The 15,110-nt window shown below is 38.3% G+C and overlaps 1 protein-coding gene and 1 pseudogene across 3 annotated transcripts in view; one reads left to right on the plus strand and one right to left on the minus strand.

Moving 5' to 3' along the window:
- Positions 1–15,110, plus strand: part of CDK19 (cyclin dependent kinase 19) — a 268,286-nt gene that overhangs the window by 173,887 nt on the left and 79,289 nt on the right. The gene's annotated exons all lie outside the window — the stretch shown is intronic.
- Positions 8,672–8,831, minus strand: LOC136151002 (small nucleolar RNA SNORA42/SNORA80 family; annotated as a pseudogene).

Here is a 15,110-nt window from a genome sequence, read left to right on the forward strand (position 1 = left end):
CTAATGAAGTTAGAAATAGAGGCATAGTTACCCATAGCAAGGCTCACCTTATACTAGCACAGAACCTTGTGCCACATCAGTGGAAGCCTGTTTCCCTAGCTATTTATATTTAGTTCCAAGACAATACCTCTCTATTTCTGGGACCCAGTTAGTAACCCTGCTACGTGGGTTAACTCAGTGGGTGCATATCTTAAAATTAAAAGAAACTCTGAAGAATTTTTTTGCCATTATTCTTTATCTTAGTGTAAAAGTCGGAGAAGGCAATGGCACCCCACTCCAGTACTCTTGCCTGGAAAATCCCATGAACAGAGGAGCCTGGTAGGCTGCAGTCCATGGGGTCGCTAAGAGTCAGACACGACTGAGTGATTTCACTTTCATTTTTCACTTTCATGCACTGGAGAAGGAAATGGCAACCCACTCCAGTATTCTTGCCTGGAGAATCCCAGGGCCCGGGGAGCCTGGTGGGCTGCCGTCTGTGGGGTCGCACAGAGTCGAACACGACTGAAGTGACTTAGCAGCAGCAACAGCAGTGTAAAAGTATCTTAATAGATATACTAAGCAGATATTTACTTAGTTTGAGTAGACATTTAAAATAATCAAGAAATATATATTTAGTCCTATCAGTAATGGTTTGAGGGAGGCAAATTCAGTTACAGTAATAAGAAGGATGAGTTTGACAGATTGAAGTTGTCCTAGCTCTTAATACTTAGTGGCCCTGTGATCTTGGATAAGTTACTAATCTCTCTTCATCTGTAAAAACAGGGATAATAATATTATTTACTTAATAGGGATTTGGAAGATCAAATGAGCTAATGTGTGGAAAGATTTAACATAGTGTCCAGTATATATGCTGTGTGCTAGGCTCTGTAAGTCTGTTGGGGAAGATAGTTAATAAGCAGATCTTTAACACATATTTGCACAATTTGACAAGAACTAAGGAAAAGCACATGGTGGAATATCAGTTGAAGTTGGGACATCAAGAGGGATTTCCCGAAGGAAGCGATGCTCGTTCAGGGCTTTGAAGGATGAGTAAGCACTGACTAGGCAGAGAAGAGGAAGCATTGTGCACAAGCGTGAGGCAGCATGACACATTTGAGGGTACAGAGGATGCCAGGGTGCCTGGAACAACAGGTGAGGTTAAAGTGACCTAAGAGAAAGATTCCTTAACAGCGCCAGCACTTGGAGCTGTGTAGGCTATGTGGAAGATTTGGGGCATGAGCAGATTTGTTTTTTTTAAATTACTGCTCTCATCTGGTGTCATCAGATGGGAGTGGAGAAGAGGAAGAAGATGTAGGGAGGATAGTTAGAAAATTATCACAGGAGTCCAGTCTACGGGAGCTAGAGAGAAGTGGAAAAAATGAGAGATACTCTGAGGTCAAACTGATAGAAATCAATGAAATGGATGTGGGCAGTGAGAAAGAGATAGATGGCAAGAGTTTCTAGATTTCTCTGACTCTAGTAGCTAGTTTAAAAGATGGTGATGGCTCTTTTTGAGAGGGGAATCCTGGAAGAGAACTGAGTTGGAGAGGGGAGGGAGGGATTTTTCTTTTTTAAGATGTTGAGTTTGAGGTGCCTAGAGGAGGAGGAGGGAGAGGAGACAATGACAGTCTGGATGGTGAAGATGATTGTACAACAGATTGTAGAAATAATATGGGTCTTTCCCTCGTTGAGCTTGTATGTTGGTCAGGGAGCTAAGTCACATTTTCAAGTATAATTAGTACTATGATGATGTGAATGACTACATTCTGAAAGAATAGTACAGTAAGTGGAGTGAGACCACTTAGGACAGGTGTTCTTAAAGTTTCATAGATTAAGAAAAAAAACAGTTAAGTGGGCTTTAAAGGATGAGCAGTGAGGAGGGGAGAGGGAAGCATTAAAACAGTAAATGGGAAAAAAGAAGGGAATGGCAAGGGTCTGGGTGGTCAGTTACTATTAAAGAATGGCTCAGTATTCATCATAGCTCAAAGAATTTTTGGTACCTAAGTTTGATATCCCTCATGAGAAATTTTCTTAAATAGCATAATTCTATCTTATATGGTTCTGCCTTTCCTATTTATTGGATAGTTCATACTATTTAAGCTCTGTATTATTAATATATTATTGACTTACTTTTTTTTTAAACATGGTTTTTAATACTGTTCAGATGTGCCATGGTTATCTTTTCCAGCCCTACATTTTAAGTGGGAAAAATATAAGAGAGTACATTGTAGACTTGTATGAAATTATGCAGATGCAAATTGTTATTGTTATGAACCCTTCTGTATATTCCATTTGTCACCCTTCAGAACCTAGAAGTAATTATTTTCTGTAGCAAAAGGACCACAATCAGTGGACTTTTCTCTCTCAATCTTTGTCTAACACTGGGGTCTGAAGAGCCTAATTCTCTTTAGGCAAGGTTCATTTTGGAAGTATTTAGTACTCTTTCTTTCCCACTTAAGTATGGTTTTTTTGCTATAAACAAAAATATAGTTGTCTATTACTCCAAGTAAACTTAAGCCACTAGTTTAAAATATTTTTCTAAATTACCCAATTAAGATAAGATTTAAGGGAGAAAATTAGGTATCTCTAATTAGGTATGGAACATTTTTGGCTCTTCCTCTTTTAATTGATTCACTCTGCCCCATTTTCTCCAGGCCTGAGCTTAAAGAACATTTGTCCTTTGATTCTGAGAGCGTTGCTGGATTATGAGTGGGGATGGTCTTTTAGTAGTTGTACCTCATGTCAGAATCCTTTTCTTTAACTGTTGAGAGAAGGACCTTATTCTTCCTCAAAACAGCTGGAATTAATTCGGCTTTGTTAATACTCTCCTGTTAGCTCTTAAAGTGTCTCCTAATACTTTCCCTCTAAAATACAGAATGGAAAAAGTTTGTGAAGCTCTGTTGCAGCATGATTATAATACTTGTATTGCAAAATAACTAGATGATCTTTTCCCCCCCTCTCTTTTCTTTAACCTCATTGTTCTTTGAAGCTACTGGTGTTTTAAAATGATACTAAAATATTGTTGCCATAGCAACACCCTACCAATTTCTTATGGCAACTACTATATCTTTTACAAATGGGGTTGGAAAAAACAAAAGCTTTCTGAGTTTATTTACAAAATCAAGCCAACAGAATGTAACTTTATTTTTTAAAAAGTGTTTTTAAGCAGACTGTAACAAAGAATTTTACATATTGATGTAAAGTGAGCTTTCCAGTGAGCTTTTTAGTTATGTAAAAGTTCACTTTTGAATTTGTCTTGAATCTATTTTCCCCCTCATATTAGACTTGAACAGTTTAAATTAAAAAAATGAAATCCTGCTAAATTTCAGTTAAAAAATTCCTAAAGTTCTATTTAAATGTAATACTTGTATCCAGAAGTTTATAGGCTGTATATGAGACTGTTAGAGCAGCCCATAATACCCTTATGGTGATGTTCTAACCTCCTAAGCTGCATTGTGGATTTTGTTCAGGATCTGTTCCTCTGATTTATATATTTATTTATTTGGTCTATCAATTTTGTAAAGTAAATGTCAAGATATTTTAAATCTTTTTACATTCAAATTATATAAATTATATTACCCATTTTAAGCTGCCTCTTACTATCACTGTTGTTATTGATCTTTAGTAATACTAAGTTTCATCTCAGCATTTAATTCATTATTTTTTCAAGAGGATTTAGGAGAGACATATTTATAGTTAAACTTGTTTTACTCCTCTAGTTACTTTAGTTTTCTCCCGCATAGTTTGGTTTAGTTTCTATTAACTCAGACTTTCTGGCTTTTTCTAGATTCCAAAAGCACAAACTAATTCCATGTGTTCTAGTTTGGCTGCCATTCTTTTTCGTTTCCATTCTTGATGGGATTTTTGAAAGCCATGAATCCATAAGAAATCCTTTGAAGCTATCAGAGTGTATTTTATGGAAGTTTTACTTAATGTACTTTAATCACTGGTTCATTCAATAAATTCCAGATGGTAGAGCTACAATAGTGAAAAAAGCATTATAATTCCGTCCTATTGTAGCTTACTTAGTGGATGGATATCAGCTTAAGACTTAACTCTTTCAAAGGCTTTTGTCAAGACCCTTTGCATTTGCTTTCTTGACGCCACTCATCTCTGTGTGACACCACTCATCTCTGTATTCACAGTGCCATTTTCAAACACTCTACTGGCGGATACCATCTTTCAGTTCAGTTCAGTCGCTCAGTCACGTCCGACTCTTTGTGACCCCATGAACTGCAGCACGACAGGCCTCCCTGTCCCATCACCAGCTCCTGGAGTCCACCCAAACCCATGTCCATTGAGGCAGTGATGCCATCCAACCATCTCATCCTCTGTCATCCCCTTCTCCTCCTGCCCTCAATCTTTCCCAGCATCAGGGTCTTATCCAGTGAGTCAGTTCTTCATCAGGTGGTCAAAGTATTGGCGTTTCAGCCTCAACATCAGTCCTTCCAATGAGCACCCAGAACTGATTTCCTTTAGGATGGACTGGTTGGATCTCCTTGCAGTCCAACGGACTCTCAAGAGTCTTCTCCAACACCACAGTTCAAAAGCATCCATTCTTTGGTGCTCAGCTTTCTTTATAGTCCAACTCTCACATCCGTACATGACCACTGGAAAAACCATAGCTTTGACTAGACAAACCTTTGTTGGCAAAGTAATGTCTCTGCTTTTTAATTTACTGTCCAGGTTGGTCATGGCTTTTCTTTCAAGGAGCAAGTGTCTTTTAATTTCATGGCTGCAGTTACCATCTGCAGTGATTTTAGAGCCCCCAAAAATAAAGTCTGTCATGCTTTCATTGTTTCCCTATCTATTTTCCATGAAGTGATCAGACCAGATGCCATGATCTTCCATTTTTGAATGTTGAATTTTAAGCCAGCTTTTTCACTCTCCTCTTTCACTTTCATCAGGAGGCTCTTTAGTTCCTCTTTGCTTTCTGCCATAAGGGTGGTGTCATCTGCATATCTGAGGTTACTGATATTTCTCCTGGCAATCTTGATTCCATTTTATGCTTCATCCAGCCCAGCGTTTCTCATGATATACTCTGCATAGAAGTTAAATAAGCAGGGTGACAATATACAGTCTTGATGTACTCCTTTCCCAATTTGGAACCAATCCGTTGTTCCATGTCTGGTTCTAATTGCTGCTTCTTGAACTACATATGGATTTCTCAGGAGGCAGGTAAGATGGTCTGGTATTCTTGTCTGTTTAAGAATTTTGCACAGTTTGTTGTGAACCACACAGTCAAAGGCTTTGGCATAGTCAATAAAGCAGAAGTAGATGTTTTTCTTCAGTTTAAGTCTGAATTTAGCAATAAGGAATTCATGATCTGAACCACAGTCAGCTCCTGGTCTTGTTTTTGCTGACTATATAGAGTTTCTCCATCTTTGACTGCAAAGAATATAATCAGTCTGATTTTGGTGTTGACCATCTGGTGATGTCCATGTGTAGAGTCTTCTCTTGTGTTGTTGGAAGAGGGTGTTTGCTATGACCAGTGCATTCTCTTGGCAAAACTCGATTAGCCTTTGCCCTGCTTCATTTCATACTCCAAGACCAAATTTGCCTGTTACTCCAGGTGTTTCTTGACTTCCTGCTTTTGCATTCCAGTCCCCTATAATGAAAAGGACATCTTTTTGGGGTGTTAATTCTAAAAGGTCTTGTAGGTCTTCATAGAACCGTTCAGCTCCTTCAGTGTTACTGGTTGGGGCATAGGCTTGGATTACCATGATGTTGAATGGTTTGCCTTGGAAATGAACAGAGATCATTCTGTCGTTTTTGAGATTGCATCCAAGTACTGCATTTCGGGCTCTTTAGTTGACTATGATGGCTACTCCATTTCTTCTAAGGGATTCCTGCCCACAGTAGTAGATATAATGGTCATCTGAGTTAAATTCACCCATTCCAGTTCATTTTAGTTCGCTGATTCCTAGAATGTCGACTTTCACTCTTGCCATCTCCTGTTTGACCACTTCCAATTTGCCTTGATTCATGGACCTAACATTGCTCTTTACAGCATCGGACATTACTTCTGTCACCAGTTAGAACTGGACATGGAACAACAGACTGGTTCCAAATAGGAAAAGGAGTACATCATGGCTGTATATTGTCACCCTGCTTATTTAACTTATATGCAGAGTACCTTATGAGAAACGCTAGCCTGGAAGAAGCACAAGCTGGAATCAAGATTTCCAGGAGAAATATCAATAACCTCAGATATGCAGATGACACCACCCTTATGGCAGAAAGTGAAGAGGAACTAAAAAGCCTCTTGATGAAAGTGAAAGAGGAGAGTGAAAAATTTGGCTTAAAGCTCAACATTCAGAAAACTAAGATCATGGCATCTGGTCTCATCACCTCATGGGAAATAGATGGGAGACAGTGGAAACAGTGTCAGACTTTATTTTTTTGGGCTCCAATATCACTGCAGATGGTGACTGCAGCCATGAAATTAAAAGACGCTTACTCCTTGGAAGGAAAGTTATGACCAACGTAGATAGCATATTAAAAAGCAGAGACATTACTTTGCCAACAAAGGTCCATCTGGTCTAGGCTATGGTTTTTCCAGTGGTCATGTATGGATGTGAGAGTTGGACTGTGAAGAAAGCTGAGCACTGAAAAATTGATGCTTTTGAACTATGGTGTTGAGAAGACTCTTGAGAGTCCCTTGGACTACTAGGAGATCCAACCAGTCCATCCTAAAGGAGATCAATCCTGGGTGTTCATTGGAAGGACTGATGCTGAAGCTGAAACTCCAGTACTTTGGCCACCTCATGTGAAGAGTTGATTCATTGGAAAAGACCCTGATGTTGGGAGGGATTGGCAGCAGTAGGAGAAGGGGACGAGAGAGGATGAGATGGCTGGATGGCATCACCGACTTGATGGGCATGAGTTTGAATAAACTCCGGGAGTTGGTAATGGACAGGGAGACCTGGCATGCTGCAATTCATGAGGTCGCAGAGTCGGACACGACTGAGCGACTGAACTGAACTGAACTGAGATGTTTTTCTGGAATTCACTTGCTTTTTCTAAAATCCAGTGGATGTTGCCAATTTGATCTCTGGTTCCTCTGCTTTTTCTAAATCCAGCTTGAACATCTGGGAGGTCTTGGTCCACGTATTCTTGAAGGCTAGCTTGGAAAATTTTGAGCATCACTTTGCTAGCGCGTGAGATGAGTACAATTGTGCGGTAGTTTGGACATTCTTTGGCATTGCCTTTCTTTGGGATTGAAATGAAAACTGGCTTCGCTAGGATTTTTATTATTTCCTTTTAAATCTGGTTTGTGTAGAATGTTAATGTATTTTCTTAGCTTTCACAGTAAATGATTACCATCAATTGTAGACTATATATAAAAGACTTAGTAGGATTTATCAGACTTTGTAAGTCATTCTAAATAATGGGAAGATATTACTCAGCAGGGGAAAATATCACAATTTATATGAGCAGTTTATCTAGGATATGGGCCATGATTATTTTGTTATAATTTCTGTGGGACTTATTTGAGAGTTGAAGTATAGGGAATTTCCTGGAGGCCCAGTAGTTAGGACTTAGTGCTGTTGCTGCCATGGGCCTGAGTTTGCTTCCTGGTCGGGGAACTAAGATCCTGCAAGCTGTGCAGTGTGGCCAAAAAAAAAAAAAAAAAAAAAAGAGTATATTTGAAAAATAATATTAAAATCTTTAATGTCAGTTGTGAAAATCAGGAGTTGCTATTAGTAATATGATTTATGGAACCCTCCTACACTGTTGGTAGGAATGTAGGCTGGTGTAGCCACTGTGGAAAACAGTATGAAGTTCCTCAGAAAACTAAAATTAGAACTACCATATGATTCAGCAGTCCTGCTCCCAGGCATGCAGTCGTGCCTGTATGCTAAATTGCTTCAGTCGTGATTGACTCTTTTGAGATCCTATGGACTGTAGTCTGTCAGACTTTCTGTCCATGGGATTCTCCAGGCAAGAATACTGGAGTGGGTTGTCATGCCCTCCTCCAGGGGATCTGCCCAACCCAGGGATCAAACCTCTTATGTCTCTGCATTGCAGGTGGATTCTTTACCACTGAGCTACCAGGGAAGCTCACTCCTAGGCATATATCCAGATAAAACTTTAATCCAAATCCAAAATGATACATGTACCCCTATGTTCATAGCAGCATTATTCACAATAGCCAAGACATGGAAACAACATAAATGTCCATCAATAAATGAATTGATAAAGATGTGGTACATATACACAATGGAATACTTCTTAGTCATAAAGAAAGAAATAATGCCATTTGCAGCAACATGAATACAATTAGAGATTATCATACTAAGTGAAGTAAGGCAGAAAGAGAAAGACAAATACTATGTGATATCACTTATATGTGGAATCTAAAATATGACATAAATGAACCAATCTCCAAAACACAAACCATATCATGGACATAGAGAATAGACTTGTGGTTGTCCATATTATGGACATAGAGAACAGACTTGCCCAGGGGGAGGGGACTGGGGGGAGGAGTGACTTGGGAGTTTGGTGTTAGCAGGTGTAAGCTATATAATATATATTAATAGGATGGATAAACACAGAGAACTATATCTGGCATTCAATAATGAAGTGAAAGTGAAAGTGTTAGTTGCTCAATCGTGTGCAACTCTTTGCAACCATATGGACTGTAGCCTGCTAGGCTCTTCTCTTATGTCTTTTTTTTTTTTTTCCCCACTGTGCAACCTGCTTCAGTGCCTGCAGCCTACTGGCAGAGGCCAGGCAATGGTTCGGGGCCGCGTTTGCTCTGGCATGGGACACTATGATAGGCTCTTCTGTCCAAAGAATTCTCTAGGCAAGGATACCGGAGTGGCTTGCCATTTCCTTCTCCAGGGTATCTTCCCAACCCAGGATTGAACCCAGGTCTCCTGCATTGCAGACAGGTTTTTTACTGTCTGATCCACCAGGGAAGGCCCATCCTATAATAAACCTTAATGGAAAAGAATATTTTTAAAAGTTTGATTTATCTATATAAAAATTTTGGTGGTAGACCCAAGGGAAAGCCCATATATCATTTTATCACATTTGATTTTGTCAGTCTTTTGTAGGAAGATAGGGAAGCTAACTTTGTTTAGGCTAAAAAAACATTTGACTTTAGGAATGGGATTTAATTTCCCCACCTGAGATAGCTGTTCCAGTTAGTGTTGCAACTGAACACCTAGTCCAAAACATAGAGGCATAAAAACCTTTTTTATTATATCTATGGATTCTGTTGAGTTGGGGACTCCAAAAGGGCACAGTAGGGATGGTTTTCCCAGCTGTATGATGGTTGGGGTTTCTGTTGGGAAGACTTGAAGGTTGGGATCAACTGCTGGGTGCTGGAATAATTTGAATAAGCATTTGATAATTTGAAGCACCATGTCTGGTGCTTGGGTGGCGAGAACTTGAACAAGTTGGGACTGCTGACCACAGTGCCTACATGTGGCCTTGCTTCTGCGTGACATGGTGGCTCAGAAAGCTCGGCATTGTTGCTTCCACTCACTGCACTGGTGGTTACAAGTGAGGCGCGCACACACCTGACTGCGTCACCTCTTGCTGGGAGCGTTCTGAAGTTCTAGACGTGCATGTGCTACCAGAGTTACTGTTGTGGCCATCTTGGAAAATAACATTCTGCCACAACAGTCAGGCCCAGTACTTGCCAGTTTTTTTTCTTTGTTTGTTTCAGATCCATATTTTATGACTTGAGAGATAAGAGATCAGGAATTCTTTGCCTGTATCCCTGGATAGAGCTTAAGACTTTAGGAGTTTGTGAACTGAGTGTTGAAAACAATTTTTTAAAAGGTTTTTTAAAAATATGTTTTTCTGTTACTTTGAAAATTGCCTTTTTAAAGTCTTTCTTCCCCTTAAAGTCAAAACTGCGTAGATAATTTTTTCCCCTTCCCTTACTTTAAACAAGTATAGAGTTCATGGATCATTAGTGTATCCATTTAAATTGTGTGTAGTTTTCATTGTTGCTGTGTGTATAGGAGACTATATTGAACAGTTTCCCATTGATAAGAATCAATGAAAATGTACCATGTCTTATTCATGCAGAGTCTAGTTTAGATGGGAAAAAAAAATACTGTATTAAAAAAGGAAAGGAAAAAGAAACCAAAAAAGAAAGTTGGGTAAAACTTGCGTGTTTTTCGTCTTAACTAGAAAAGGTTGAGGGTGCAAACATACAGAACTGCTTTTGCTTGTCTGACAAGGTTCTTGGTAACAGAAGTTGGAAGCCTACGAAGCTCAAGAGGCGTCTAAACCTGCCCAGATAGAAAACTTACTGGACAGTGTGAATTGTTTTGACAAGAAAGTGGCTTAATTTGAAAAGGCTGGAACCTTACCTCAACTTGGAATTGCCCCAACCCACAAACCTTATCTTACAAAATCTTGTAAGCTAAAGTAGCAGTAAGATTGGAGAGGCCTAGGTGAAGTTCTCTGAACTCTGGATGGTTCGTGACCAAGAGCGGAACAATGAGGACCTCTTCTAGAATCATGAACATTTTTTTCCTCATAGGCTTTCAAACAAGGCTTTAAAAGAGTCAGCAGTTACTCTATTTTCTTTCAGCATGTAACCGAATGAATGCTGATGATACTTAGTGAAGCTAGTTTCTCTTTTTTGTCCTTTAAGAGCATGCTGATGCCATCAAGAATTCTTGTTTTGTGAGCTCATTTTGAATACTGGAAAGACCATTGAGAGATAAATTGGTGAAAAGTGGCTTGCCATCAAAGCTGATGGAGTACCTGGTAGCACATCTGGTTTTGCTGTTTTGGTGAAGGAAGAAGCTCCCACAGTTCTCTATGAATCATTGCTTTTACATTAGCATTAGAGACTCTGCCAAATATTCTGAAAGAAGTCTTGTCCAGTGTCTTGAAAGTTACAATTTATCCCAGTCAGGGCCTTGAATCACTGCCTTGTCAAGAGCTTCTTTTGAGAAATAGGAGAGGAATATAAGGTTGTTTTCTATTGCAGAGAAGTTCATTGATTCTCCAAAGAACAAGTCTCAAAGCACTGGGGAATTCAGATTCCATTTGCTGCTACATAGCTTCATGAATCAGGATTTTCAGAACACTTGTAATCTATCGGATTGTTAAAACCACTGGCCTGTTAAAAACCATTCTGCTTACTATTCTAGCTCTTTATTCCTAAGAAGTAGCAACAGCCTTCTAATTGAAATGGATTCATGTGGAATTATTGTTTTTAAAAATTATTTTTACTGAGTTATAGTTGTACAATATTATATAAATTTCAGATGTACAATACAGTGATTCACAAATTTTAAAGTGGAAATATTTTTAGTTCTCTTAAATTTAGTATCTTTTTCTTGTCTAAGCATCCTTTTTGGGTTGGGAAAATTTAATCTGTTTACATTAATTTGCTTATTTGTATATTTAGATTTATTTCTTCTTATTCTCATGTTTTCTAGTCTCATGCTTTGATTCCCCCACCCTCTGTTCTGACTTCTAAAGTATAGATTGAGTTTTCCTTGTTTCCTTTTTTTCTAAACTTTTGATTTGGAAATAACTTATATCCTTTCTGGGCTTCCCTGGTGGCACAGATGGTAAAAAAATCTGCCTGCAGTGTGGGAGACCCAGGTTTGATCCCTGGGTTGAGAAGATCCCCTGGAGAAGAGAATGGCAACCCACTCCAGTATTCTTGCCTGGAGAATCCCATGAACAGAGGAGCCTGGTGGGCTACAGTCCACGGAGTCGCAAAGAGTCTGACAAGACTGACTGCACTTACACTTTATATCCTTTCTAATTAGTAATTATAATTACTCTTGCATTTTTACATACACAGTTGACTTAAATTTTCAAGTTTTCCCAGCTTCCTCCAAGTACAAGGACTTTAAAACTCTTTAACTCAGTTTTCTCTCTCTTATTATCTCTGTTATTTTCTTCTACCTTCTTTTTATTTAACCATTGCACCACCACCTCCTAACCCCGCCCTGTATATTTTTAGTTTCTTTACAATCAGGGTTATTTAGATTTACTTAAATAATTCTTTTTTGGTGCACACTCCTTATTGAGGTATATTTTTAGTGTTTTTCATCAAGGGCTTGTTTAATGACTTTTTTTTTTTTAGTCTTCAACTGAAAATGTCTATTTTGCCCTCACTTTTGAAATAGAATTTAGCTGGATATAGAATAAGAAGTTAATTTTTTCAGCACTTTGAAGGTTTCTCCATGGTCCTTTGGCTGATGTGATGTCCGATGTCAGTGTAATAGTCTTGCCTTTCTGGATAATCTGTTTTCTCTTTGCCTTTGATGTTTTCTACATACTGCATACCACAAGGCCCAGGACAAGCAGCAGACTTCTTACTGCTCTGCCAGGCCAGTGGAGGGAGCTTTTCTAGTCCCGTTTTCATCACTTCTCACTGTCCTCCCTTGGCTCTGGGCTCTGTTGGGGAGGCTCGTTCCAGTGCCTCAGACTTACGCACCTAGATAGCATCTTCTGTTTCTGAGGGGGAATTTAGAACCCCAGTTCCTAGGGCTGTATCCAGGTCTCAAATCCCTATGGGCTTTTCGTATCAGCTCATTCTTTTGTCTCTGATTCAGTTTCTCTCTTCATTCCTGGCATCTGGTAATTTTCCTTTTTGTCTCTTCGCATTCACCATTTAAAATGTGTTCAACAGGAGGAATCAAAAAAATGAGAGTCTTGAAAACAAGTTATTTTCTAATGGAACCGAAGACTTTTGAAATGAGATTTATTCCTCCATCTCAGATTTCCAGAGTGCTATTGTAAATGTTAGTTGAAGTGTATAATATGAACAGAGCTCTAAGTTCTTACTGATTGATTGTCTGCTTTATTCCACCAGGGGATTTAAAAGGCTGTTTTGAGAAATACATAGGTTTTGTGAAATGCTACACTTGAGCTCCTATTCCCTGTTTAACATGAGCGAGTCTATCAAAGTCTGCAGCTATCCTACGCCTGTCTGATTAAATATTTTAGAAAGATTATTTAGTGCTCTTTAAATGGGTCTTTCTGTAGGAAGACTCTCTGCCATGATCTAAGGTAGTGGCTCTCACAGTGTGGTTCCTGAATCCTCAGCACCAGGCTCACCTGGGACCCCACAGTGCGTACTATTCCCATGCCATTTATTAGATATTCTTCTTTAAAAATTTTTTTTGAAGTATAGTTGCTTTACAGTGTTGTGTTATTTTCTGCTGTACATCAAAGTGAATCGGCCATAATTTATACATGTATCCCTTCTTTTTGGATTTCCTTTGCATTGAGGTTACCGCAGAACATTGAGTAGAGTGCCTGTGCAGTACAGTAGGTTCTTATTAGTTAATATCTGTTTTATACATGGGATATATGTTGATCCCAATTTCCTGATTCATCCCACCTCTTCTTCCCTTCCTTGGTGTCCATATGTTTATTCTCTATGTCTGTGTCTCTATTTCTGCTTTGCAAATAGATTGATCTGTATCATTTTTCTAGTTTCCACATGTATGTGTTAGTATATGATATTTATTTTTCTCTTTCGGATTTGCTTCACTCTGTATGACAGTCTCCAGGTCCATCCACATCTCTGCAGAGTTCATCCTTTTTTTATAACTGAGTAATATTCTGTTGTATAAGTGTGCCGCATCTTCTTTACACGTTCCTCTGTTGATGGACATTAAGCTTGCTTCCATGTCCTGGCCATTGTAAATAGTGCCGCAGTAAGCATTGAAATGCATGTATCTTTTTCAATTATGTTTTTTTCTGGGTATATGCCCGGGATTGGAATTGCTGGATCATATGGGAGTTCTGTGTTTAGTTTTTTAAGGAACCTCCACACTGCTTTCCATAGTGGCCGCACCAATCCACATTCCCAACAACAGTGCAGGAGGGTTCCCTTTTCTCCATACCCTCTCCAGCATTTATTGTTCGCACATTTTTGATGATGGCCTAGGTATTCTTCTTTGTCATGAATTTCAAATTAAAGTTTGATAAAGTGCTTGAAGTCATAGGTGGTTCAGTGATGGGTACTTTTTATAAATAAATGAAGTATGAGTTTTAAGACTTGGTTTATTTATTTTTTATATCCAGAGAGAGTGCTTTTAATTCTACTGTATAATGTCATGGTAAATGCTTTGATAAAAATGATAAACATGTTGGTAAATTTGTAATTACAAATTTGCTTGAGTATTATTTATATTTAAATAATCCTTAAAAGTGTTAGATGTGGAATTAAGGAAACATTTTACTTTCTATAAATTAATTACCTTATATACATTTTTCATTATCTGCCTACCCCAAGCTCAGAAGAGAAGTTACAGTATTATTTATGTAACTCCACTTGATGGTCCCCATGGATTCAAAACACAATTAGCATTGTTATACTTCCTTCCATAGAGAAAATGTATGCTTTCTTAGTAAATGTAATATGCTTTTGTTCATGAAGAATGTCACTGAGTAGTGCCAACTATGTTAGGATGCTAAAATAAAAATATTTACAATCCAAAAATACCTTAAAATTACTCTTATGAAAGAAAGATATTCCATTGTTTCTGGATGATTACTTAATCATATAAAAATGCTGTGAGGAACAAACAACATAACATTTCAAGATTCAGAGTTTTGATGATCATTTAAATAAAGTTTTTGCCAAGGAACTGAATACACAAAATGAACGACGGCACCATTGTAAAGATAAGTTAGCTATTGTGAAATCAAAGCTGCCGTGAGATCCCATTTCATACCCACTAGCATATCAGCAACAATAATAATAAAATGGAAAGTAATAACTGTTGATGAGGACATGGAGGTTGGACTCTCATTCACTGCTGGTGGGAATGTAAAATAGTATAGATGCTGTTGAAAATATTTTGATGGTTATTCAAGTTAAGTGGTTATTCAAAGTTAAACATAGAGTTAAGATACAATCCGAAAGTTCCACTCCTATGTATATACCCAAGAGAACTGAAAACAAGTATTCAAACAAAAACTTGTACACAGATGTTTATAGTTGCATTATTGATAATAGCCAAAATATGGAAACAACTCACATGTCTAACAGCTGGATAAACAAAATGTGATATCTTCATATAGTGAATATTATTCACCTATAAGAAAGCGTGACGTACTGATACTTGCTGCAATATGGATGCACCTCAATCACATTAAGTGAAAGAAGCCAGACACAGAAA

This window comes from Muntiacus reevesi, chromosome 19 (assembly GCF_963930625.1).
Source record: "Muntiacus reevesi chromosome 19, mMunRee1.1, whole genome shotgun sequence".
Classification (NCBI taxonomy): Eukaryota; Metazoa; Chordata; class Mammalia; order Artiodactyla; family Cervidae; genus Muntiacus; species Muntiacus reevesi.